Source organism: Lissotriton helveticus, chromosome 11 (assembly GCF_964261635.1).
Source record: "Lissotriton helveticus chromosome 11, aLisHel1.1, whole genome shotgun sequence".
Classification (NCBI taxonomy): Eukaryota; Metazoa; Chordata; class Amphibia; order Caudata; family Salamandridae; genus Lissotriton; species Lissotriton helveticus.
In genome coordinates, this window is record NC_136072.1 from 705167983 (window position 1) to 705193878 (window position 25896).

A 25896-nucleotide genomic window follows, 5' to 3' on the forward strand; every position below is an offset into this window, starting at 1 on the left:
AGCTACCTTTACAGGCCTTACATTTCATACAGCACTCAAAACCAGCCACGCTTTTGTTTTGTGTTTCTTTTTTGGATGAAATCATATTTTTACTGAGGTCATCTTTCAAGGATTTTCCTTTGCGAAAAGTAATCTGTGGATGTTCCATTACATGTTTACTCAGAAAAGTATCGTTTTATAGATGATGTCTTCTGCATCTGGAAAGGAGATGAAACAAGTGCTAAGAGATATATCGCTAATCTCAATAACAATGAAATAAATATCAAATTAACATCTCAGATCAGCAAGGAGAAAGTCATCTTTCTTGATACTCAAGTAGAGGTTAAAAATAACAAATTAACTACTAGCCTCCACAGAAAAGAAACTGCGGGAAATAGCCTACTATTTGCCACCAGTGCTCATCCTTACAGCCGTATCCAAAGTATCCCCTATGGGGAACTGTTAAGAGCGAAAAGGAACAACAGCAGCAGTACTGACTTTGAAACTGAAAAACATCTGATAGATAGGTTTAAAGAAAGAGGATACTCTGAAAAAACTATCAAACAAGCTGTTGCTAGAGTAGACAAGGTAGTAAGAACAGACCTGCTAGTTCCTAAACAAAAAGTAGCAAATGAGGAAGAAGAGATAGTAAGGTTCATCACTACATATTCAGGTCAGGCATATAGGGTGAGAAAAATATTGACGAAAAACTGGCCAATTTTAACCACAGATACTTTTCTGAGTAAACATGTAATGGAACATCCACAGATTACTTTTCGCAAAGGAAAATCCTTGAAAGATGACCTCAGTAAAAATATGATTTCATCCAAAAAAGAAACACAAAACAAAAGCGTGGCTGGTTTTGAGTGCTGTATGAAATGTAAGGCCTGTAAAGGTAGCTCCAATTGCAAAAAAGTGCAAGTACCCAATAGTTCGAGACAATTTACCATCATGGGCCGCTTTGACTGTAATACCGAATATTGTGTGTATTGTCTTATCTGTCCCTGTGGGAAGTTCTATATTGGGAGCACCAAGCACAGGGCTAAGATCAGGATATTGGAGCACAAACGAGCTATTAGGAATAACAACGAACCGTACCCTGTTGCTCGTCATTTTAAGACATACCACAACCAAAATGACAACTTATTGAAATATGTGGTACTTGATGCAGTCAAAGAGAATGTAAGAGGGGGTGATAGACTGCGCCAGTTGAGAATCCTGGAATCTAAATTCATTATTGACTTTGAGACTTTACATCCCATAGGGATGATTTGTAGTGAAGAACTGGCAGTCCATCTATGATGACATGTAAATGTAACTGGTTGTGATATCTCATTTCATTTTTTAACATGTAAATAAGTTTGGCATATCGATTTTAAAACACACGTTTTCTTCTTACATAGGAACATGGGACTACAATCATCCGGAAGACTCTAAAAATCTTTTTGAATAAGGACAGTCACAACTTTATAGCCCACTGGGGCGAGACCCACGAATTACATGAATAAGTTTGTTTATGAACATGTGCATAACGCTAGCCCATAGGGGCAAGATTTTTGTTGAAAATGTTTTAATATGCATATTGAGGTATTAATTTTGTTAAACATTATGCACTTTTTCTACATGGCAGCCCACTTGGGCGAGACTGAATTGATTTTATTCATGAACTTATACAAAGTATCAGCCTACTGAGTGCTAGAATTTATTTGTTTGAAATTCATTTGAAAAGGTATATTGTGGCTTTCCCTGTGTTTATGATTTAGCACCACTCCAAGATGGCGACCATAAACTGGTCGGTAATGACTGATGTAAGTCCTCTTTCCATGTATACCAGTTTGATATGTAAATAGCACTTTGCATTGATCACTTTTACCGTGACCAAGCCTTAGTGGCGAAACGCGTCGGTAGGGAGCTGCTGATTTCGTGCCTCTAATAAATTCACTTAAAGCATCAAAAGCAGCCTGTGAATTTCTTCATAACGGGAGAAAACGATTTGTGTATATATATATATATATATATATATATAAATAATTTTTTCTCATACCAATGCAGCTCCCAATAAGAGGCTAAACAATGTAATAACAGACAACAGCTGTATTTTCAAGTATATAAAAACACAAGAGGGCAAGTAACACTCGAACTCTGTTTTTTAATGAGTAAAACTCATGAAGAGTACAAACTGCAAACAAAGTAGACATTGTCAGCCTTCACGCTGCATTGTAAATCAATAGCTTAGAAAATGAAAGCATTCTCACACAAACACTGGCACTGTGCCTTTAAGGCAGCCTAGCTTCCCATCATGCCTCAGGGGTGACAGTTCGGTCAGTTGTTCTTTGCGTAACCCTGAAGATCAGGGCACAAAGATTTCCTTTAACACTGAAGAAAATCTCATGTGCCAGAGGAGGCAGGTGGGTTGCTTATGACTTTGATGGGGATTACCCTGGAAGAGAAGTGTGGCTCACTGGTTAGAGGAGGCAGACCCTGAAGCAGAGGTCAGACCTGGGACCAGGGTTCAATTCCCGACGCGGCAGGGTCTTGAGCCCAAATGTCCATGGACTCGATAATTCTCGCTTCGGTGCCCACTCGAATCACTGGTTCACACTCTGCAACTCTGGGCAATAGCTTGCTCAATCTCCACTACGGCCCCCCCCGCGGCGGGATGCCTGGCTTTCACCTTGGGGATGCCCAGTACGGGTTATCTCACAGGGAAAAGCCAGGACGGGTTCCCAAAGCAAGCGCCTTGAGACCTTGCGGTGATAAGGCGCTATATAAGAACATTTGACATTTGAAGAGAACTAGGATTACAGGTAAGTAACATCCTTCTCTTCCAGGGGATCCTCATCAATAGTCATAAGCACTGAATAGAATAGCAAGCCCATCTTCCACCTGTAGGCAAATGAGAGTAAAATGACCCAACATATAGGAACAGGTGCAATCAGCTGTTGAACAGATTCCTCAAGGAGGCCTGGCCTACTTGGGTGTCTGTTCTGGTGTCTGAATCTAGACAATAGTGCCTCGTAAAGGTATGGATGGATCTACAAGTCGTCACCTTACAGATTTCAGATATGGGCCTCTGTGCTAATTGATAAGCTAGCTTGATACATGAAACTATCCATCTGGAGATGGACCGCTTTGAAGCTGGAAACCCTGTTCTGATCAACCCATATCTAACAAATAGTTGATCAGACTTTCTCATGTATTTGGACCTATCCAGATAGAATTTTAAAACTCTTTTCAGGTCCTGAGAGTGTAAAGCCCTCTCAGCTGGAGTGGAGGGATTAGGAAAAAAGGTGGGTAGACATATGGTCTGATTCACATGAAAATCTGACACCACCTTAGGGAGGAAAGAGAGGCGAGTCCTCATTACAACCTTTTAAGAAGGAAGACTTTATAAGCTTCGTTAGAGCAGAGAGCCTGTATTTCGCTCACTCTGCGAGCTGACGTGATCGCTACCTAGAAAGCCGGCTTCCAAGAAAGGTGTTGCAAGGTTGCTTTGTGTATGGGTTTGAAAGGCAGACCCATCAATTTTGATAGCACCAGGTTTAGCTCCCAGGGTGGTGAAGGAGGCCGGACCGGAGGGTAGACCTTCTTTAGACCCTGAAAAAGTCTTTAACAACCTGTAATTGAAAGAAAGAAGGTTGAGAAGGTGATCATCTACATGCAGCGATAGCTGCTAAGTGCACCTTAATGGAAGGAAACTTCAAGCCTGCTTTCGCCAGATAAAGTAGGTATGGAAAGATAACCTCTTCCTGTCCTTTGGTTGTGTTACAGTTGTTTTGAACACACCACATATAGAAACACTTCAACTTGCACGCATACAAGTGCTTAGTGATGGCCTCCTTGCCTCTTAAGATGGACATGCAGTCCTGTGGTAGTCCTAAATGGCCATACTGGAGGACCTCAGGAGCCATGCTGCCGAGTTCAGTGAGGGAAGGTTGGGGTGATGAATCCTCCCGTTCATCTTGGACAGCAGGTCCGGTCTGCACGGCAGCTACCTGTGAGGGCATTCTGATAGGTGCAGAAGGTCCGGGTACCACCATTGTCTCAGCCAGTCTGGGGCAATCAGAATCACCCTCGTGTGCGAATGTGACAGCTTGGTCACCACCTTCAGGATGAGAGGAAGGGTGGAGAGGCGTACACAAATGTCCCTGACCAGTCTATCAAAAGGGCATTCCCTTTCGATCCTGGTCGGTAGAATCTTGATGCGAAATCTCTGCATTTTGTATTTTCATCGTCCGCGAAGAGGTCGATGGAAAATGTCTTTGACGACCTAGTCGTTGAGAACCCAGTCTTCTCTGTGCTCGAAGTGACGACAGAGCATCCGCTCTTGTGTTCTGTTCTTCCGGCAAGTGGACTGCTGTGACTGATAGATTCCGTGCCAGTAGCCAGTGCGAGAGCGTTTGAGCTTCCAGTGATAGTATGCGTGAGCGAGTTCCCCCATGTTTGTTCAGGTAGTACATGGTGGTGGTATTGTCCATCTGTACTAAGATCGAACTTGCCTGAATTGAGGGGAGGAAAGCCTTGAGGGCTAAGTGAACTGCCCTCAGCTCCAGCATGTTGATGTGGTGGGATCGCTCTTTTGGTGACCATAGACCTTGTGTCTGGAGAGACCCCATGTGGGCTCCCGAGCCCTTCAGGGAAGCTTCCGTGATCAGCGTTTGAGAAGGAGGAGTTTGATGAAAAGGAATTCCGACTAGCATATTCAAATTTTTCATCCACCAAGGGATGGAAACTCTTGCTGCATTTGAGAGACTTATTTTTTCGTCCCAGCGAGCGGTCTGCTGGTTCCACTTGTCCTCCAGATCCTGCTGAAGAGGACGCATTCGTAATCTGGCATTGGGAACCAGGAAGATGCAGGATGCCATCGACCCTAACAGGGAGGCAATCCGACGAACCAACAGCCTTTTGTTGTCCAGAACCAGCTTGCATTTCTGTATGAATGAACACGGTCTCTCTTCTGAAGGAAACACTTTTCCTACTTCGAAGTCTAGCAGAGCACCTAATTAATGTATTCTCTGTGTTGGTATTGAAGTCGATTTGTCGAAATTCACATGAAGGCCCAGCCGGTGACAAAGTTCGAGGAAGTGTAGGAAATGACTCCTCACGCTGTGTGGTGAAGGGCCTTTCAACAGCCAGTCGTCCAAGTACAGGTACACGAAGATGCCTCTGCGTTGTAGTGCTGCTGCCACCACCGCCATCCACTTTGTGAACACCCGGGGGGCTGACTTCAACCTGAAGGAAAATCCCACCAGGAACTTAGGTATTGCCTGTGGTGCTGATTGATCAGAATGTGAAAGTATGTATTTTGCAGATCCAGCAAACCCATCCAATATCCCTGCCTGAGATATGGATATATTTGATGGAGAGCTAACATGCAAAACTTCTCCTTTTTGATTGATTGGATGAGTGTTTGCAGGTCCAGAAATGGTCTGTACTCTGCCTTTCGACCTTTCTTCCTTACCAAGAATTATCTTGAGTAAACCCCTCTCCCTCTTTATGATACCGGCACCTTCTCGATGGCTGACTGTCTGAGAAGGGCGGCCATTTCTTTCTGTATGAGCTTCAGCTGGTGACTCGATGATGGAACTGGTGGGATTGAGGAAGGTGTTGAAAATGTAGAGAGTACCCATTCTGCAGCATAGCTAGCACCCACTGGTCCTTCGTGATAGCTCGTCACTCTTCGAGATGATTTGCGATACTTCCCCCCCACTGGAGTGGTGAACGGCGACCGGGGATTGGTCAGTGTGTCCCTCATCACCTCTAAATCTGGTTTCAGTTACAGCTGCCATGGTTTCATCCAGTCATCTTTTGTTCGATATTCCCCATATGTGACTCCGCCATCTGGATGTTTCTCCATCTTCTCAAGTTTTTCGGTGCTGATCTTCAGTGTGTCCAAAACTCCTGTCCGACTCTTAAGCAACTTTTCAGCAGTTAATTCTCCACATTCTTTGTTAAGGAGGTGCCTTCGGTTTGCATAGCTGAGGTTGGAATGAATCCTCCTTTACACACCTTGTGTGCTTCGTGAAAATGTTGCCTCCACTCAACCTCGTTGTGCCATCACAGAGCAGTTAAATTCTTATCAGAGACTGCCAGCCAGCTCTGCACACTGTGAGGGAAGCTTCCCAACTCAAATCCTCCTCCAAACAGCAGGTCAGAGCAGATAGATAATCATATGTCAACTCCAGTTAAGCTGCAGTCAGGAGAAGTTACTAATTCTTTATTAAAGCAAATGAGTGGCAGTATTTTAAGTAACCGGCCACAACACTGTTGCCAACAATGCTTCGATTTAAAGGGCATCTACTGTAAAGGGTTGCTTCTTGCCTAGGCAATGGAGCCCCCCATCTCTCCATCACCAGAATAAACAAAGGGTTCCAGCTATTAGATCAATGGGTATGGTCTCCGCCAGACCTAAAGCTGTCAGAGAACCGCTAGCCGGCCCTAGAGCCGAAAAATCAGAAGCAGCTTAAAAAAAGCTACCATTAGTGTAGCCTGTAGGATGCACCCCTTGAAGTTAATATTTTAAAACAGCATTGAGACAATCTCAACAGTTCCTTACAGCAAATGGGGGAGGTGGAGTAGAAGGTGGGGTGTAAAGTAGTCTGTGGCACTACTTCATAGAGATGAATGTGCATTTTTGTGGAGCATAGGACCTTCCTCAACACATATAACTCCAATTTCATTGCCCATTAACTTCAGAACCCTGAATACTAAAATTAAAATATTAATTTAGCTTCTAGTGATCTAGGAGCCTGGACACAGTCTAGAAACCAAAAATTCATAGTGCAACCCCAAGCTATTTGTAAACCCTTCAATAGATTCCAATCGCATGCTGACAAATGTGGAGGAGCTAAACACAAACTACCCTATAACGCTGGTCTATGAAGATTGGTACACATGTTCTATCTTTTTGAGTATAAATCGCAGATCAGAAACACACACTTTGACTGCTCAGTAAAAAAAAAAAACTGAGAAACAACGTAAGACTCAATGACACTGCTTACATTCTCACGTTAGGGTCTGCAGTTAGCATGGAAGAACGTTTCTGGAGTTGGGGCAAGTAATTTCAAGGTGTTCTAAACATTTGCAATCCACTAAAAATTGAACCAGGGATAAAAGCACGTTCCAGGGCACATATATCATTATATAATTTTGACAAGGGGAAAAACCTCATTCCACATTAAGTAAGGTATGTCAAACGCAACATAAAGATGGCGAGGTAGAAGCGGATGGAGTGTAAATAAAGCTTCCAGTTTTCCGTTTTAAATTATTTGTACAGATAAATGTAGGCAGACAACCACCCAGTTACCTGTCTGAATTGATTTATAAAAATGGATAAATAATAAAAATTGCTTCCCAGTGATGTTAGTCAATACTGCCGAGTCAATAGCTGTCCAGCTATAAAAACATGTTTTAATTATCAGCGTCAGGAAAGAATGCGTGTGAGCTACAATACTCATGTTTTCATATAAGTGTATTCATTTATCATGTATGGGTTCGAGCTCAGGATCAAAATCCATCAAGCATTCAATTATGAACTTATATTTATCCGTTTAATAGATGCAGCAATATACTAGCGGCACCTTCACTTTTTCGCTAAACCCAGAAGAAACATGGAAAAACACAGCTAAATTAGTCCCAATAAAAATATGGATACATACAGACATAAATGCCAAAAAAACAAATAGCATAAAACCGGGAACACTATGTATAAGCTGCTTTTTTAAGCTTGAAAAGCATTTAGGAAAACATTACACATGGAGAAGAAATAACCTGACTGTGAGGTGCAATGTCATCTCTTCAGCCAGAATACAAAATACTATTGGTCAACAGTACATTTGGCATGCAATCTGTGTATGGAAGGAAGTTTGGGCGTACCCAGAACAAACGGTTTGGATGTTCCCTTTTTGTAAAGATTGTTCTATTGTACACTATGATGATTTGCAAGTCTGATGGTGTAGATGAAAGCAAAGACAACACAACACAATGATAGCATTTCAACGATTGGTTGCTCTAATAAGTTGCATCAAATTTAAGGTGAATCTACAGTTTTGTTTAACCACTGGCTGAAGCTTAAAATATCAATATGAACATTTTCATTTCAAGTCTTGAGATCTCTCACCAGCTGCTAATTTCATGTTTTCCTTACTAGTTGATATTATATTATCATTTTCTGCCTAAAAACATATCATAATTTAGATGTTTGTATTGTGAAGATAATAATGTTTGTATCGTGAAGATAATAAGATATCTAAAAGTGACACTGTAAAGTTTTAAAATGTCTATAAGTACAGACCTATGTTTTGTGAAATATTATGATGCACAACCGTTAACTCGTGCATGACATTCTACTTTCTTCAGAACTGGTGGGGTTTCTAGATTGAAAATATTTACATTGCAATATTAATACAAATCAGTATCATAACAGTGTAATAATTACTGCTGTATTAGAACTGGTAGATTGTCATATGTGATCATGGAGACGTGTTCGATTGCATCCACTGATGCACAGAAGGCATTCACAATGATTGTATGGCATTTTACTGACATTAAGAACATTGAATAACTTAAAGAAAGAGAGGCTTAACTTAGTGAAATAGATCACGATGGAACACTTGGTCCTCTGTCAAATCGCTATACATTGCTGTGTCGAGCAGTAATGATTCTTACATGCATGGGGACTCTTACATGTCACCGCTCTACACCAAACACAGAAACTTCCATTTGGTTTAGTGGGTTTTTACCATGCATGGTACTCTAACCTGGTGCAGATCGCTTAGCAGTCTGAATGGAATCCAGGTGGGCAAAATCTATTTATATAGGAGCCAGGCTATCAATTTGAGTGATCCCGCATTGGGATGAAAAATCTGTCCTTCCTCTTTGGAAAGACGATCTTCACAATTGCCTAGGCAATGCAGGAGGCTTCTGATAGACGGAGGAGATCTGTGAAACAAAACTAGTGATGACATGCCGGCGCATGCAGAATCAGTCTGCACGGTTCACTCTTAATTTTCCTGATGAACCACGGAATCAGGAGAAACAGTGGAAAGGCATTAGAAAAGGTCTTTGACCACTACATCAAAAGCACCTCTCCCCTTGAGTCCGGGTGACACACATCCACCCATAAACTGCTCACTCCTGATAAATGCTCAGCTAGTAGCTAGATGCTGTGGCTGATGGCCCTTTGACAGAGCTAGGGTGCTTGGTATATACCTGTTCATTTATATAGAACTTGGTCAATGTATTGTCTGTTCCAATCAGCAACGAAGAGATGCTCAACATCTGAAGAAAGGATTAAAAGCCTTGTCTGACAACCTTTATGTTGTATTTTGTTTATTTATTTATTAATTTATTATTGAAAGTATATTTACAGACTGTATCTTTAAGCATTACCTGGCAACTTGGAATGTTTTCTATTGAAGCCTCTGTGAACAGTTGGAGACAGCAGGCTGATTTAGAAGGACACACTGTTAGCTGAGGAGCGCTGTATCTTTTTGAGAATAAACCTATTTTAATTCTCACTTGATTCTGAATTCTTCTTCATGGGATGCAACACTTTAGCTCCAGAATACCTCTGCGTAGCGGTCTCTCCTTCTCAGAGCAATGGCTGTTGGGTTCAAGATCTTGTAGGTAAGCTCCTCAACCATCTAACCACAAGTTGGTAGTACTCCAAAAATGAGCTGGCTGTGACTGAAATGGCAAGTCCTCTGACATGTTGAATAGTAATAGTGACAATTCCAGGGTAGATTTGATCCTGGCTATGATCCAAATTTGATAATTGAAAGACCTAAACAATGGAAGCCATTCGACCTCTAGTTCATACGAGGTGCACATTCTTAGTTTGTAAAAAAAATCAACAGGATGCAAGTTCACATCATTCCCAAAAGCGATTTGAACATCCAAACAGTTGTTGTAGTTAGATTTGGTATTTGAGACACCAAGGACTGTAACTTTAGAATTGTTTCCTATGATTGAGCGAAACTTCTCATTTCACTAGTTAAATGAAATGTATTAACAAAGCGCAATTTAGAACTGTATTTCACTCAGTTTTGGGGACTTGCTCCAATAGCCTCTTGCTTATTGTGGAAAGAATCTGTTCTTGCAATAGTGGCAGATGTTGATGGAACGTTTTCCTGGATGGGGTAGGTTAGGGTTTTTGCAGGAATTCGAGTGCCCAATGGACTAGTTTCAAATCTTGCCTGTTTGAGGTGCTTACTGCCCAGTGGGGATAGAACGTTAAGATTCTTCCATTCACTGAGCCAGGCAGAAGAAATGAAACATTAGTAGCAGCTAGGGGCTGGAGGCTGCCAGTGTTTGTGGGCTTAGTCTTGCTTGGACTGACTTCTTTCCTTCTTAAAGGGTTGGTTTCTGGCACTGAATATGAATCTTTGTGGCTGGAAGGCCCCTCGAAAAAAAGGCATACGTCATCCTTTTGTATCTTGCAAGGGCATTTGCCTTCTGTACTGCTAGATCCTAAGAAAGCTTGCAGTGTCTGTAAGATTTTGTGAACATTATGATCAAATAGATGTTCAGCAGCAAACAGCATGTCAAGTATGCAATGTTACACTTCAGGGCAAAACTGAGTAGAATGCAGTCAGCCCCGGCATCTTAGGACTGCGGCAACCGCCATTTGCCTGAAGCCTGTGTTTGGGTATATACATAGCCCTAAGGATCACAGCTGCTGCTGCCCTCTCACCCTCTTTCATTGTAACTTTAGCTTTAGCTTTCTGATTCTTATGCACTGCTAGAAGGTGTAGATAATGTGCCATGTTTTCCCCCATCTGCTATCATATCTGCTTACAATGGTAAGAGCATTAGCCATTTTGATGTATGTTTCAGCAAGTGTATGCACTGTCTTGCCAAATTTGTCAATTTTACGGCCTTCTCAGTCTGGAAGGGCCTTGCAGGGAGAGGTTGGTTTCTGAGAGCATGGCTGTATCACCTGCATATTCACAGAATCTGCACACCAATAGGCATGCATGAGTAATACCTTCCAGACTGCTGTTCATGGAGCAGTAATATATTTTGTTTGATAATCCGCTTGTGGATCAAAGATGAGACGATCAAAGATGAGGCGCACACAAGGAGGATATGTTTTTAGTATTTATTCCGCACCACAAAAACACCCGACAGACGCGTTTCGGCTACACGCCTTTGTCAATGTCGGTGGGATAATGTCTCAAACCATATTTATTAACACAAAACTTCATTCCGTGAAAAAAACGTGTTACTTGGTAAGTAATGAAAATCAATGAGGGACAAGCTTATAGTTGCCTTTCTTGGAGTAAATGTGGCGGCCATTTTGTAGTTCATGGAGGGTGTGCTAAAATTCAATTAATGCTAACATTGAATTCATTAAATCTGTTGCCATTTACAATATATGCATCTTTTAGTCTGTTAAACCACATTGATTCCATTGTCTGTATGAGTGCAAACATCACAATTATAAATGTCCATTATTGCACCCATGATGGGTTTAAAGGCCTGAATTCAACTTGTGTCAATCTAGCCCTGAATGGGCATTGGGTCTTATCTCTGTATCTCCTCACTCCCACCTTGCTATTTCTATTCGGCACCCGCTTGGGTGATATATACACACATATATATATACACACATATATATATACATATATACACATATATAAATATATACACACATATATATATATATATATATATATATACACACACATATATATATATATTCACTGAAAAAACCATAGGTTATAGACCATATATAGTTAGGAATTAGCATTTAAAAAACCTTATTTTACTCACACAAAACCATTGAAATTACATATATAGTTAGTTGCACTAACTATATATCGCGCACCTGCAATCCACTGCTGATGATGTCACATATTACATCATTCATGACATGGTCAGTGACATCACTGATGACATCACTGATGACATCTCAAATGACATCACTGATGACATCACTGATGACATCTCATTTGACATCAATGACCACATCACTGATGATATCATTCATATGACAATACAATGCATCTCCTCACATTTTAATATAACCTCTGTTTCACCCAGTGTTAAATACAGAATATAATTTTTGAAACCATTGACACACCAATACTAGTTACTACATACGCACTCACTGATTCCTACGTCTACACACACCTTCACTCATTCACCCATACTATCATTCATACATACAATCACTCATCTTTACAACACTATCATATGCACTCATACACCTATACAGACACTCACAGTCTGCCACTCATCCATGGAGTTACTCACACACCTAGTCAGTCCTGTAAAGAATCAATGACACTTCCATTTTCTTGTCTATACAGTTAAACATAGAGCACCTTACATTTTCAAACATATACTAACACATACTTACCTTGTTATACAATCATTGATACAAGTACACATTGATCTGCACAGAGTCACACACCTCCCAGCCAGCCACACACACACTCAGTCTCCCATACAAATACTTGGACAATCAATCAGTAACCCATATAGTTAATTATATAGCTACTGATCAAAACATGCAGCAGTTTACAGAACAACAGACATAATGATGCACAAATTAAGACACTTTAGTCACTAACCCATGCACTCAGTGAGACACATTTAATCACTCACTCATGCATTCAGTCATGCACCTACTAAATCCTTTGTCCAGACACTTATACTTCCACTCATTCTTCAATATGTAAGACACATTTTAACTTTACAGAAACATACAGTCACTGGATGTTGTCATCAGTGATGTCATCAGTGATGTCATTTGAGATGTCATCAGTGATGTCATCAGTGATGTCACTGACCATGTCATGAATGATGTAATATGTGACATCATCAGCAGTGGATTGCAGGTGCGCGATATATAGTTAGTGCAACTAACTATATATGTAATTTCAATGGTTTTGTGTGAGTAAAATAAGGTTTTTTAAATGCTAATTCCTAACTATATATGGTCTATAACCTATGGTTTTTTCAGTGAATTTTCAAGGTTTTGTAAATGCTAATTCCTAACTATATATGGTCTATAACCTATGGTTTTTTCAGTGAATTTCAATGGTTTTTTAATAGCAAATATCATAAGCTGTCGAATGTCAAGTACGTGGTAAGTGAAAACATTTTCGTGTTTATGCACACTGATCTGCTTTGAATGGTGCCCCCCCCCCCTCATTTCTATTAGGAGTACTCTCTCTTTGCAGATAGTGAAAGGTAGTTAACGCAGGCCTTTGCCCCCGTTGTAATCCGTCGTGCCTGCTTCTCTCTCCATTTGATTGATTGTTATCCAAGTATTTACTGTTTTAGAATTAGTTCTCTTTGGTTCATTCTCTATTTACAAACAAACACAGAGTCGCAATACTCTGTTTAGTCTTTGCAGATAACGAAAAATCGTGTAAAAAAAAAGAAAAGGAATCGAGCAAAATCAGTAGGCCACTAATGGGATCTCTTTTTGACCTCGCTAAAATAGAAACATTAGGAACAACCCCTCATGACAAATACAAAACTAGTGAGATGAACTGAACTCCACACAATGATGGCTGCAAAACAGCTCGGCTCCGCCACCCACCCCGCCCAAAATAACGATAAAGAGCGGCTGCCATGATTGGTTGCGGAATGGCCACGACGGAGCTACGAAATGATGCTGCTCTCATGCTAACCCCAGCTTCAGTCTGAAACATCCAGAAACACTGTAGACTACCAATTCGATCAGTTCCGGTAGCGCCCCAATGTAACCCGGTAGAGAAGAACTAGCCCTCCCCTCTTTCACTGATGGTTCTTGTTGCCTGTCCCTTCTGTTCTCATTTAACAGAACTATTTAGCCTGCTGAAAGGGGTTGTGTTCCGACCGCTGGTTGGTGGAGACATTTTGACTATATTCTGGACCTGCGTTGTCGCGTAATGCGTCATATGACGCGCCGCGTTAGCGCATCCGGAAGTCATCCGGGGCGCGCAGCGCGTAACGTAAGCATAACAAGTCATGTGACTTGTTAATAAAACTTTTCATTGGTTCATTTTACTTTTCTTATTGTAATGATGAAAGGCTTGCTCATATGACCTAAAAATTACGCTTTTCATTACTTCCGAACATTATTTTTTCTTAAATATATGTTATAATGTTCCAGGCTAATGTACTTTCCCGGAAATTTTACAACTGTCCTGCAAGTAAAATATATTCTTTTTTCGAGAAAAAGAGCGTTTCTTCGTCCCATGATGGAGCCGTTGAGCAAAAGAGGGTCGACCTGCTGTCTTAGTCGCCGATACGCCTGAATATGAGATTCTTATCGATCACTTTATGTTGCAGGAATAGAAAACACAACAGCCCTTGACCATTTATCTTTACTGCGTTCCTTCGTATTATACCTTTTACCCTTCATGTAATTAGTCTGCTTTATTTCACTTGCCTTTTAATGATTCTAAAACAGTGACTATTATTACAAACTTTACCAATGTATATACTACTACCATGTTTTCTTTTAAAAACCTTTATTGTGAAAATTTCATTATACAAATACGAGCCTATAAACACGTGGGCCGGCCACGGAGCAAACTGTAATCGTATGTGATGAGTAGACATTTACACTGTAGAGGAACGTAACGGGCGGGCCATTAGGTTGCAAGAACTAAGGTGTCTAACAGTTATGGAATCGGTGGACGTACATTTTATAATTAAAATACGACAGAGCCAGTTACAATAAAATTATCTAGATATACATTTGCGGGCAAGTACCATGGGTGACGTTAATTCGAACTTTCAACAGTACAGTAATCAATAACACATCAGAACTTAATATCAATAGGGATGTCGAAATATTCAATCAATTCTCGTCCCCGCCCGCCATGTGCTTCAAAACTGCATACGTATCTCGTGATTTCAAGGTTCTGCAACCAGTACACAACAAGGAGTTACGAGTCCCATTTATTCCGGCGCCATTTTGGGCGAGGACGGGCAGGTCCAGGATATAGTCAAAATGTCTCTACCAACCATCGACTATGATGATGTTCATATGCTGTATTTATTAGAGTAACACTCATCTGCCCACATGAAATTAATTTACCACAATCTAAACATGTCATTTTAATCTTTCCAAAGTTCTTCTAAATATTTGGGACCGTTTCCCTTGCCTCTGAAGCTCTCAGTGCCACTTCTTTGATGAATGTACTAGCAGGTCAGGGGTTCTCCTCCAAATCTCTCTTTTATGCAGCACTATAATTAATTGGTGCCACCTCTCCATATGACGATGCATGGTATAGTTACCACAACTATATATTTTTTCGTTTCCTCTGGAGAGTTCATCGTGGCAGATGAAGCGTGTAACATACCGGGCATTTACCTTTTTTTGCATGTACAGGAAAGGAAAAAAAAATCGAGCGTTCGAGTTCTTAGGTGTCCCAGGGCCATTTTAGTGGACCAGGCCCAAATCCAAAGAACAGCTATCTCACAGGCTAATGGGGCGACCCACGCCGAGTTTCAGCATTGTAGGATGACCACACAAGCACAGCAACTTGCTAGACATCACCTCGGTGCCATCCGGATCTCGGCGCCCCACTGCAGATGAAGTGCCTCTCAACTATGAAACCACCAGAAAACGCTTGAGTCAGCTTTGTGTGAAGCCGCCATTTTGATTCAATCAATAGCGTCCCCCTGCACACATTCAGGGACCTGGTCGTGTCTTCAGGTCAAACGAATTTGGGACAAGATGCAGAAAGGAAAAGGAAAAAAGTTCCGCCGGACCCCGGGAGGTGGCCGCCTATGTCATGGGCGATCTTAGGCCACACCAGGGCAATAGTGAAGCTGCAGCAGGTGCAAATAAGCTTCAGACAGTGTTACAAGCGCTGCTCAGAACTCTCAACTATGACACCACCTCGGTGCCATCCGGATCTTGGCGCCTTGTGCTGGTTCCGGCCTATTCACACATCGGTCCGCTACTGACGCCACCTCACAGGCCAACGGGGCACCCCACGCCGACTTTCGGCGCAGCATTGTAGGATGGCCACACCAGTGCGGCAAATTGCTGGACACCACCTCGGTGCCATCCAGATCTCGGCGCGTTGTGCTGCCTTCGGCCTATTCGCCACAAGTGCGCACGCAACTCAGCTGCATAGCGAGTGAAACACCAAGGGGCGCCCCACTGCAGCCGAGGAACCTCCATCTTGGGGGCGACGCACAGCATCACATTGCTTTCCAATGCAGTCAGATCCTCAAACAGCCCCCACTGACTGACGCGAACTCACAGGCCAACGGGGCGCCCCACGCCGACTTTCGGCGCAGCATTGTAGGATGGCCACACCAGTGCGGCAAGTTGCTGGACACCACCTCGGTGCCATCCGGATCTTGGCGCGTTGTGCTGCCTTCGGCCTATTCGCACATCAGTCCGCTACTGACGCCATCTCACAGGCTAATGGGGCGACCCACGCCGAGTTTCAGCATTGTAGGATGACCACACAAGCACAGCAACTTGCTAGACATCACCTCGGTGCCATCCGGATCTCGGCGCCCCACTGCAGATGAAGTGCCTCTCAACTATGAAACCACCAGAAAACGCTTGAGTCAGCTTTGTGTGAAGCCGCCATTTTGATTCAATCAATAGCGTCCCCCTGCACACATTCAGGGACCTGGTCGTGTCTTCAGGTCAAACGAATTTGGGACAAGATGCAGAAAGGAAAAGGAAAAAAGTTCCGCCGGACCCCGGGAGGTGGCCGCCTATGTCATGGGCGATCTTAGGCCACACCAGGGCAATAGTGAAGCTGCAGCAGGTGCAAATAAGCTTCAGACAGTGTTACAAGCGCTGCTCAGAACTCTCAACTATGACACCACCTCGGTGCCATCCGGATCTTGGCGCCTTGTGCTGGTTCCGGCCTATTCACACATCGGTCCGCTACTGACGCCATCTCACAGGCTAATGGGGCGACCCACGCCGAGTTTCAGCATTGTAGGATGACCACACCAACTTGCTAGACATCACCTCGGTGCCATCCGAATCTTGGCATCTCAACGCCTAGTGGTATCTTCCATACAGAAAATATTGTTACGCTACCTTTGGCCCCATTCGCACATCAGTCCGCAACTTAGACATCACCTCGGTGCCATCCGGATCTTGGCATCTCAGCGCCTTGTGGTGTCTTCTCGTCAGAAAATATTGTTGCGCTGCCTTTGGCCCCATTCGCACATCAGTCCGCTACTGACACCATCTCACAGGCCAACAGGGCGCCCCACGCCGACTTTCAGCATTGTAGGATGGCCACACCAGTGCGGCAACTTACTAGACACCACCTCGGTGCCATCCGGATCTTGGCGCGTTGTGCTGCCTTCGGCCTATTCGCACATCGGTCCGCTACTGACGCAAACTCACAGGCCAACGGGGCGCCCCACGCCGACTTTCAACATTGTAGGATGGCCACACCAGTGCTGCAACTTGCTGGACACCACCTCGGTGCCATCCGGATCTTGGCGCGTTGTGCTGCCTTCGGCCTATTCGCACATCGGTCCGCTACTGACGCCGCCTCACGTGCCAACGTATTTTCTCCGCATTTTATACCCTATGCCGCATAACAGGTCATGTAACTTGTTTATAAAACTTTTCATTGGTTCATTTTACTTTTGGTTTCCTAATGATGGAAGGCTTGATCATATGACCTAAAAACAACACTTTTCATTGGATGAAAACTTTTTTTTTTTCCAAACGATGAAAGCCCCACCTTGTTTCTGGATGTTTCAGACTGAAGCTGGCGTCAGCATGAGAGCACCACCATCTCGTAGCTCCGTCGTAGTCATTCCGCGAGCAATCATGGCAGCCGCTCCCCACCAGAAGCCTGCAGGAGTCGGGGCCCCCAAAACTTTTGATGAATTCTCAAGGCGGAGGGGACGCTTTCGAGAATGGGGTCCAAGACCTAGCAGACAAGCGTCCGATTTCCAAGGTGTCCCAGGGCCATTTCAGTGGACCAGGCCCAAAAAGGAAAGAGCCTGCCGCCATTTTGAGAGTCCTGTGACAGCCGCCTATCGCTGCACCGCAAGAGTGGGCGCAACTCAGCTGAATTGCGGCTTTTGACACAGTGGACCAAAAACGGACGGAATGGCAACTGAAACGGTAAAGGGGCGCCCCACTACAACAGATGACACTCCACCTGGAGAGGCCCGTTCACGCCGCCTCCCCCGGGGCGCCCCACGCCGTTATTCGGAGCAGCATTGTAGGATACCAAAACCAGTGCGGCAACTTACTGGACATCACCTTGGTGCCATCGTTCTGCTGCCTTGGAACTATTCGCACAACAGTTTGCTACTGAAGACCCACCCCCCGCGACGCCCCACGCCGTTATTTGCTGGGTGGCAACTTACTAGACATCACTTTCGTGTCATCTAGATTTCAGCGCGTTCTGCTGCCTTGGAACTATTCGCACAACAGTTTGCTACTGATGACCCGCCCCACGCCGGAAATCTGGACGTTGTGCTGCGTTGGGACTATTCGCACAGCCGACCGCTACTTCGTTGTTTTTCCCTAAAAATGTTTATATGTTATTACTATTTTTGTTTTCTTGTATATATTTATAAATTATTAAAGTTTTATAATCTTACTACTTTGTCGGAGTGCTATATATTTTTAATGTGACACATAATTGTAAAAACTTTGATGTACAAAGAGTCATCCCTGGAATCTTCCGCTTCACGCTCGGTCCCCTCCCCAATCACAATACAGGATGGTTTTCAGATAATAGCAACGCTTCTGCTGTGACGGATCTCATCGAGTGTGGGCCTTGATCTACTATAACTCCTTTGAAGAGGGGTGAATCTTTACAGCTGTGGCCATAAACTACATCTGCAGGGCTAGCTGATACCCTAGGACCAGCCTGGACAATCGGACACAGAGGAAAAGGAGTGTCAGAGGGTGCAGTAGTGAATAGGGCGAAAGGGAGGTGTCGGGCGGGCACAGGGTGTGATTCTCAGGAAAGAGCAGCGCAGATGGGGGGAGGTTTATTACCCATGCATAAGACAGAGAGCGGGGGTGACCACTGCCTGGGGGAGATGCTTGCGAGGGTGGGGAGCCATGCTAAGGATCGACAGCGTGCACAGAGTGGGTCTGGTCAAGGCATCTAAAATGGCTGCCGTGCACGACAAAAGTGTGGCATTTGAAAAAAGACAAGATGGCGCAGACAATGTTTTTCAACACTTCCTGATTTCCTTCGAATCGAACGTTAACAGACGTTGGGGCATATTACCAAAGTTAAGCGATATTTATCCCTAACGATGCATTGCAAAGATTTTTTTACCGTCAGAAATTATCGCAGATAAACCTTGCTATTATCAAAGTTTATCGCAAATACGATAAAAACCGACCGCAATGCATTAATATCGCTGAAAACTCAGCGATATTCATGCATTACCGAGCTAATCCTCTTAGCCATGTTATCCACCTCCCATAGGATAACATGGCTAAGAACTGCTCAGGGCAGCTGTTACTTTTTGGAGATATTCGCGCTTATCTCGAATATTTCCAAAAGTTGATAATAGGAGATAGCGATGTTAGCGACTGTTTCCAGTCGCTAACATCTTGGCATGCCCACTTTGCATGTCATTAGTGATAAATATCACTCACATGCAAAGTGGGGCCCAAGATGGTCGCTATCTCCTACTAGCCGTCGCTAACTGGTGTTAGCAACAGCTAGGTAATACAGATATAATTTTATCTCCGCGAAGCGGAGCGCTGTTACAGATATATATCTTGTTTTTGAACGTTAATTTCTCAAAATGCACTGAAGCACATATATTGAGACCTAGCAAAGGCACATCGGGCTACCAGTCCCTAATATTTTACCAAGTTTCGTGCAAATCCATTCAGCCGTTCGATTATTATTATTATTTATTTTTTTTGCCCCGCGGGGCCCTTTTAAAACCTCCACATCAAACCTAGGGGATCAGCGAGGATCTACTATGCCCCCTTATGGTCATTTGCCCCTTCGCTTTGGCCTCCTCTTGTCTCTCGATCCTACCGAGAGACAAGATGGCGGCCGCTACGGACTGTTTGGAATGTTTACAGACACCGGAGAGCCAATCAGCTTCGCTTCGCAAAGCTCCGTAACGCGAAAAGTACGCGAAGCGGTGCGCTGTTACAGATATATATCTTTTTTTGAACGTTAATTTCTCAAAATCCACTGAAGCACATATATTGAGACCTAGCAAAGGCACATCGGGCTACCAGTCCCTACAATTTTGCCAAGTTTCGTGCAAATCCATTCAGCCGTAAGATTATTATTATAATTTTTTTTTTTTTGCCCCGCGGGGCCCTTTTAAAACCTCCACATCAAACCTAGGGGGTCAGCGAGGATCTACTATTCCCCCTTATGGTCATTTACCCCTTCGCTTTGGCCTCCTCTTGTCTCTCGATCCTACCGAGAGACAAGATGGCGGCCACTACGGACTGTTTGCGGCCACTACGGACTGTTTGGAATGTTGACAGACGCCGGAGAACCAATCAGCTTCGCTTCACAAACCTCCGTTGCGCGAAAAGTACGCGTCCTAGGCCGCTGCCCGGTCCGCGCTTACAGATATATATCTTTTTTTAAACGTTAATTTCTCAAAATCCACTGGAGCACATATATTGAGACCTACAAAAGGCACATCGGGCTACCAGTCCCTACAATTTTGCCAAGTTTCGTGCAAATCCATTCAGCCGTTCGGTCTAAAAGTGAGGCCAACCGCCCTATGGAAATTAACATGGGAAAAACGCGTTTTGGGACCCCCCTTTTTTCTCGGCCCCCCCTTGACGAACCCCCCCCAAATTTTCAAAGGCTGCTCAGAAACAAAATGTGCCATTTTCCTGAAAATTTCAGCCAATTCCGTCCACAAACGGCAAAGTTATTAGACATAGAATTTTCAAAAATCCCATAGAGAAAAAATCCTAACTATATATACCTACTGGCGACCGCCAGTAGGTAATATATATATATACACATATTACCTACTGGCGGTCGCCAGTAGGTATATATAGTTAGGATTTTTTCCCTATGGGATTTTTTAAAATTCTATGTCTAATAACTTTGGCGTTTGTGGATGGAATTGGCTGAAATTTTCTGGAAAATGGAACATTTTGTTTCTGAGCAGCCCCTGGAAATTTGGGGGGGGTTCGTCAAGGGGGGGCCGAGAAAAAAGGGGGGTCCCAAAACGTGTTTTTAACATTGAGTTTTCCATAGGGCGGTTGGCCTCACTTTTAGCCCGAACGGCTGAATGGATTTGCACGAAACTTGGCAAAATTGTAGGGACTGGTAGCCCGATGTGCCTTTTGTAGGTCTCAATATATGTGCTACAGTGGATTTTGAGAAATTAACGTTTAAAAAAAGATATATATCTGTAACAGCGGACCGGGCAGCGCCCCGGTTCGCGGACCTTACGCGTAACGGAACTTCGCGTAGCGAAGCTGATTGGCTCTCCGGTGTCTGTCAACATTCTAAACAGTCCGGAGCGGCCGCCATCTTGTCTCTCGGTAGGATTGAGAGACAAGAGGAGGCCAAAACAAAGGTGGAAATAACCATAAGGGGGCATAGTAGATCCTCCCTGACCCCCTAGGTTTAATGTGGAGGCTTTAAAAGGGCCCCGCGGGGCAAAAAAAAAAATAATTTTTTTTTGTTTTTTTGCGTGGGTAGCGCCCGGTCCGCGAACCGGGAAGCGTTCTGGGCAGCGTACTACAATGAAAAATGAATGAGAGACTTTTCAAATGCAGTATATTAATTGATTGTTGGTTTTGTTGATTATTTTTTATTTTCTTTATTTTTTAAGCATTTTTATTTATTGTGATTGTGTTTCATAATTTATTAAACTTTCTAACATTTCATTGTCAGAAATTTCATAATTATCATGGAATATACATTGTAGTCTCTGAGGGTGTAAAATGTCCTCATTTGCAAGGAGGTTATCTACTGCTTGTACACATTGCAGTAGTTCATTGTCCCAAGTTTCATCGAAAAATTCAATGTCAATTTGATCAATTGTATCAATCAATTCTTGGCTGCTCTCTTGCAGGTCCATTTCAAAAGAAACTTGGTTTTCGCCTTCCATTTTGCCTGAAATTTGGATTAAAAAAATATATATTAGTAGAGATAGGGCAATGTTGGGAATAATTTTAGATAGGCATTTTTTATCAGTGAATTTATCTTTGGGCAGTGTATAGTATCAGAGTGGAAGTAGGAATATAAAAAAGTGTATGTGATTTAACGTAAGTAAATTCATAATTATACAAGAGAAGCCTAACTCCATCCATAACTATAACAGAGAAGTCTCTCTAAATCTATAACTACTACAGATGGATAGTATATATCTATCAGAAAAAGTTTACCATATTAACTTATAGTGCACAATATACTTCAGTTTTAAAAATAAAAACTTACCTTTAGAAAGAAGTTGAAGGAATTAGTGAAAATACTATTGAAAGGTACAGCAAGAAGTAGTAGTCAAAATGGCTGTGTTTTCTTCTCTTCCTTTATATATATATTCAGGTATATAACCAATGAAATGTCAGGTAAAAAAAGTAGAAAATGAAAGTAACATTTTCATTGGTTGTCAATTCCAACACTTCAGATGTGTTTTGTGAAGTAATTTACCTCAGGGTATTTAGAGAGGTCTACAGGCTAAATGACTAAATGGAATTCCAATCAAATTTGTGAAAATGGTAGGGATTGGTATGTAGTATGAGCTAATCTATATTTGGTGAAATTGTCTCCAGTGGCTTTTCTGTGAACTACTTTCCCACCTTTTTTGATGGTGCGCTTCCCAGGGAGCGACCCGGTACGCGAACCGTTGAGCGCCCCGGTTCGCGAACCTTAAGCGTTCCGGGAGTCCACCATTTTGTGTTTCGGTCGAATTAAGATACAAGATGGAGGGCAAATAATGTTCAGAATGGGTAGAAGGGGGCACGGTAGAGTTATCTTGACCCCCTAGGTTTTCTGAGGGTGGCTGAGGAGGCTTATATGTGCGAAAAAAAAACATTTTAAAAAAAAATTTCGCGAGGTTAGCTCCCGGTTCGCGTACCGGGTAGCGCCCCAGGGAGCGTACTTTGTTGAAAATTAGTGAAAAATGTTAGAGTAAAATATTAATTGTGAGTGATTAGATGTAGGGTAGCTCTGAGAAGAGCTTTTGGGTTTATGGTACATTTAGGTACTTATAAGTAGGTACCAATGCACATTCTTAAATTCAGAGTGAAAATTCTGTTGCCCTCATCTGAGAAGTGAACTCCATCTCCTCTGTAGATATCTTGCATGTAGTAACGCAAGTTATTGTTGTACAGGGAGCCCATTCCATGGTCTCTCATGTAAGCTGAAACAGATTTGTTTACATGCTTCCTCGACTTCTCAATTTGTGGACAAAATTGGTCTGACCACCTCCATTTCTGTCTTTGGCATATATTTGAATATACCAAGGCAGTCTGAGGAAAAAGTGCCATTAATTGCTCAAAGGTGTCCTTTAAAAGCATTTCCAGACCTACACCAGTCAAAGTGCCCAAGTCATTACCTCCACAGTGCACAATTAACAGGTCAGGTTTGGGCAAATGCATAAAGGTTTTCACCAATGGTATCAATTGGTGACATTTTAATCCTCTGTGGCCAAACCACTTAATTTCCACATCTTGTAAATTGAGGTTAGGTAAATTCCTGTTTTCAACGTACCTTTGAGCCCAGTGAATATAACTATGTCCAACAATCCAGACAGAAAACATGGTGAGAGAAGGTTCTCCTGCAGTCAGATGAAGTGTGGCAATGAAATGGCAGTTGAAAAAATGAGAGTGTAAAATGAAAAAAAAACTGTGGAGTTTCTGTGTTCATGAAGCAGTAACAGTGATTGGTGGATTTTGATTGCTGAAAACAGAAAGTTAGGGTGCACGGATGTGTTCTTTGAAAGATGTATTTTGAGTGGTCAATAAAAAATCATTAAATGAAAGAATGCACTGGATATGCAGGTGCACTGAGAGTTCAGAGTTCAATTGCAACATTGTTGTGTGAACTTGCAAAGAACAGAGGTCTTCCAAGAGGTGGTTGCCATGCAGAAAAGGCAGAAAGAGCAGAGGGGGGAAGGGTTTTCATTTGAAAAAAAGTGAGGGAAGAGTTTTGATTGGGTGACATGAGAGATATGTGTGAAGAATTACAGCATTTCTGTGCTTTTGATAGCTGCAGACTCTGGAGTGCATACCTTTTGCTCTGCTGAAGACAAATTGGTGTGTTTCTGAGACTGTTTTCAAACTGTATTTGCTAAGGTGAGAAAATATTTCTTTAATTTAGATAGAGAATAGTGTGCTTTAAGGAGAAAATTATGAATTATGTGGCGCAAATTGCTTGTAAATATGCTCCCACCTGTGCATGGAAAATTTAGATTTTGAATGTTTGTGTTACATAGCCATGTTAAAAGTGATACAAACATGCTGCAAAGGCAATCAAAAAACGCTTTTATGTGTCTTAAGGACATTTTAAGTAATTTTCCCATGTGCAGTGTTTTGAAATTATGATTTGAAAATCGTTTTTGGGGTAAAGGAATTGTTTTTAAATTTATGACAAGGACATAATGGTGTATGCTTCTTTATACGGCAATTGACTGTCCCTAATGTTATTTTTCCCATTTTAATGTAAGACCTTTCTCTGTGGCGCAAGTTGCTTGTAAATATGCTCCGACCTGTGCATGGGAAATTTAGATTTTAAATGTTTGTGTTACATAGCCATGTTAAAAGTGACCCAACCATGCTGGAAAGGCAATAAAAAAACACTTTCATGTGTCTTAAGGACATTTTAAGTAATTTCCCTGTGGGCAGTGTTTTCAAATTATGAATTGAAAATCGTTTTTGAGGTAAAGGAATGTTGTTAAAATTTATGTGCGCCATATGCCCCCAAATTTCGTTTTCAGGGGTGCAGCAGGGTGTTCTTGAGACACCCCTGCACCTTTGGAAAAATTCCTAATTTGCGATGAGCTAATTGCAAATCGCAAATTGCACCTTCATTCCTATGGGCCTCCTGCTCCATGTAAATGAATGGGTAATTTGCAATTAGCAATTTGCTCATCGCAAATTAGGAATGGTAAAGAATCGCTATTTATTCCGTAAAATTCGCTATTTTGGAAATGCAAAATAGTTATATGATACATATGGCGGTTGATGTCTAACAAGATAAGAAGCTTAGGGATACATTTATGATGACTGGCGCAATGAAGTGGACATCACTTACTTCATTGGTAGAGCTTTACATGTATTATGTCCTCTGTATTCTTCATCAAGCGTAACTTTAATCTGCAATCCTGAGTAGGCCTCACCTTAAACAAACCTCTGGATAGGCCACACCTTATCGTCATCCTGAATTAATCACTTAAAATGCTAGGGACAGATTTATGATAGGTGTATGCCTCTTTTGCGCCACTTACAAAACACTGTCCACGGGGAAATGACTTAAAATGTCCTTAAGACACATGAATGTGTTTTTTTAAAGCGTTTGCAATTTTTTGGGGTGACTTTTAACATGGCTATGTGACTCAAACAGTCAAAATCTAAATTCACCATGCACAGGTGGGAGCATATTTACAAGGAATGTGCTCTATGGGGAAAGGTCTTATAATGTAATATGGGAAAAATGACATCAGAGACACTGAAATGCCTTATAGAGAAGCATACACCATTATGTCCTTGTCATAAATTTGCAAACCATTACTTTTCCCCAAAAACGATTTTCAAATCATAATTTGAAAACACTGCACATGTGGAAATTACTTAAAATGTCCTTAATTCAAAATTTGCTATTCCTTATTTTGCGATTGCACTGAAGGATTTGCAAATTTTGCGATTCCTTAAATGCAATGTATCAAACAAAAAATATGTAAAAAATGATATTAAGGATTTGGAAACTACCACCAACTTCTAGTTTGTGGTAATTTGCGAATTCTTTTCAAAAAGCATTTTTTTCCAAAAAACAA

General features: G+C 42.3%; 1 protein-coding gene across 5 annotated transcripts in view; it reads right to left on the reverse strand.

Annotated features, from left to right (window-relative positions):
• The window catches only part of ENTPD4 (ectonucleoside triphosphate diphosphohydrolase 4), a 326547-nt gene that overhangs the window by 30929 nt on the left and 269722 nt on the right, over positions 1–25896 (reverse strand). The gene's annotated exons all lie outside the window — the stretch shown is intronic.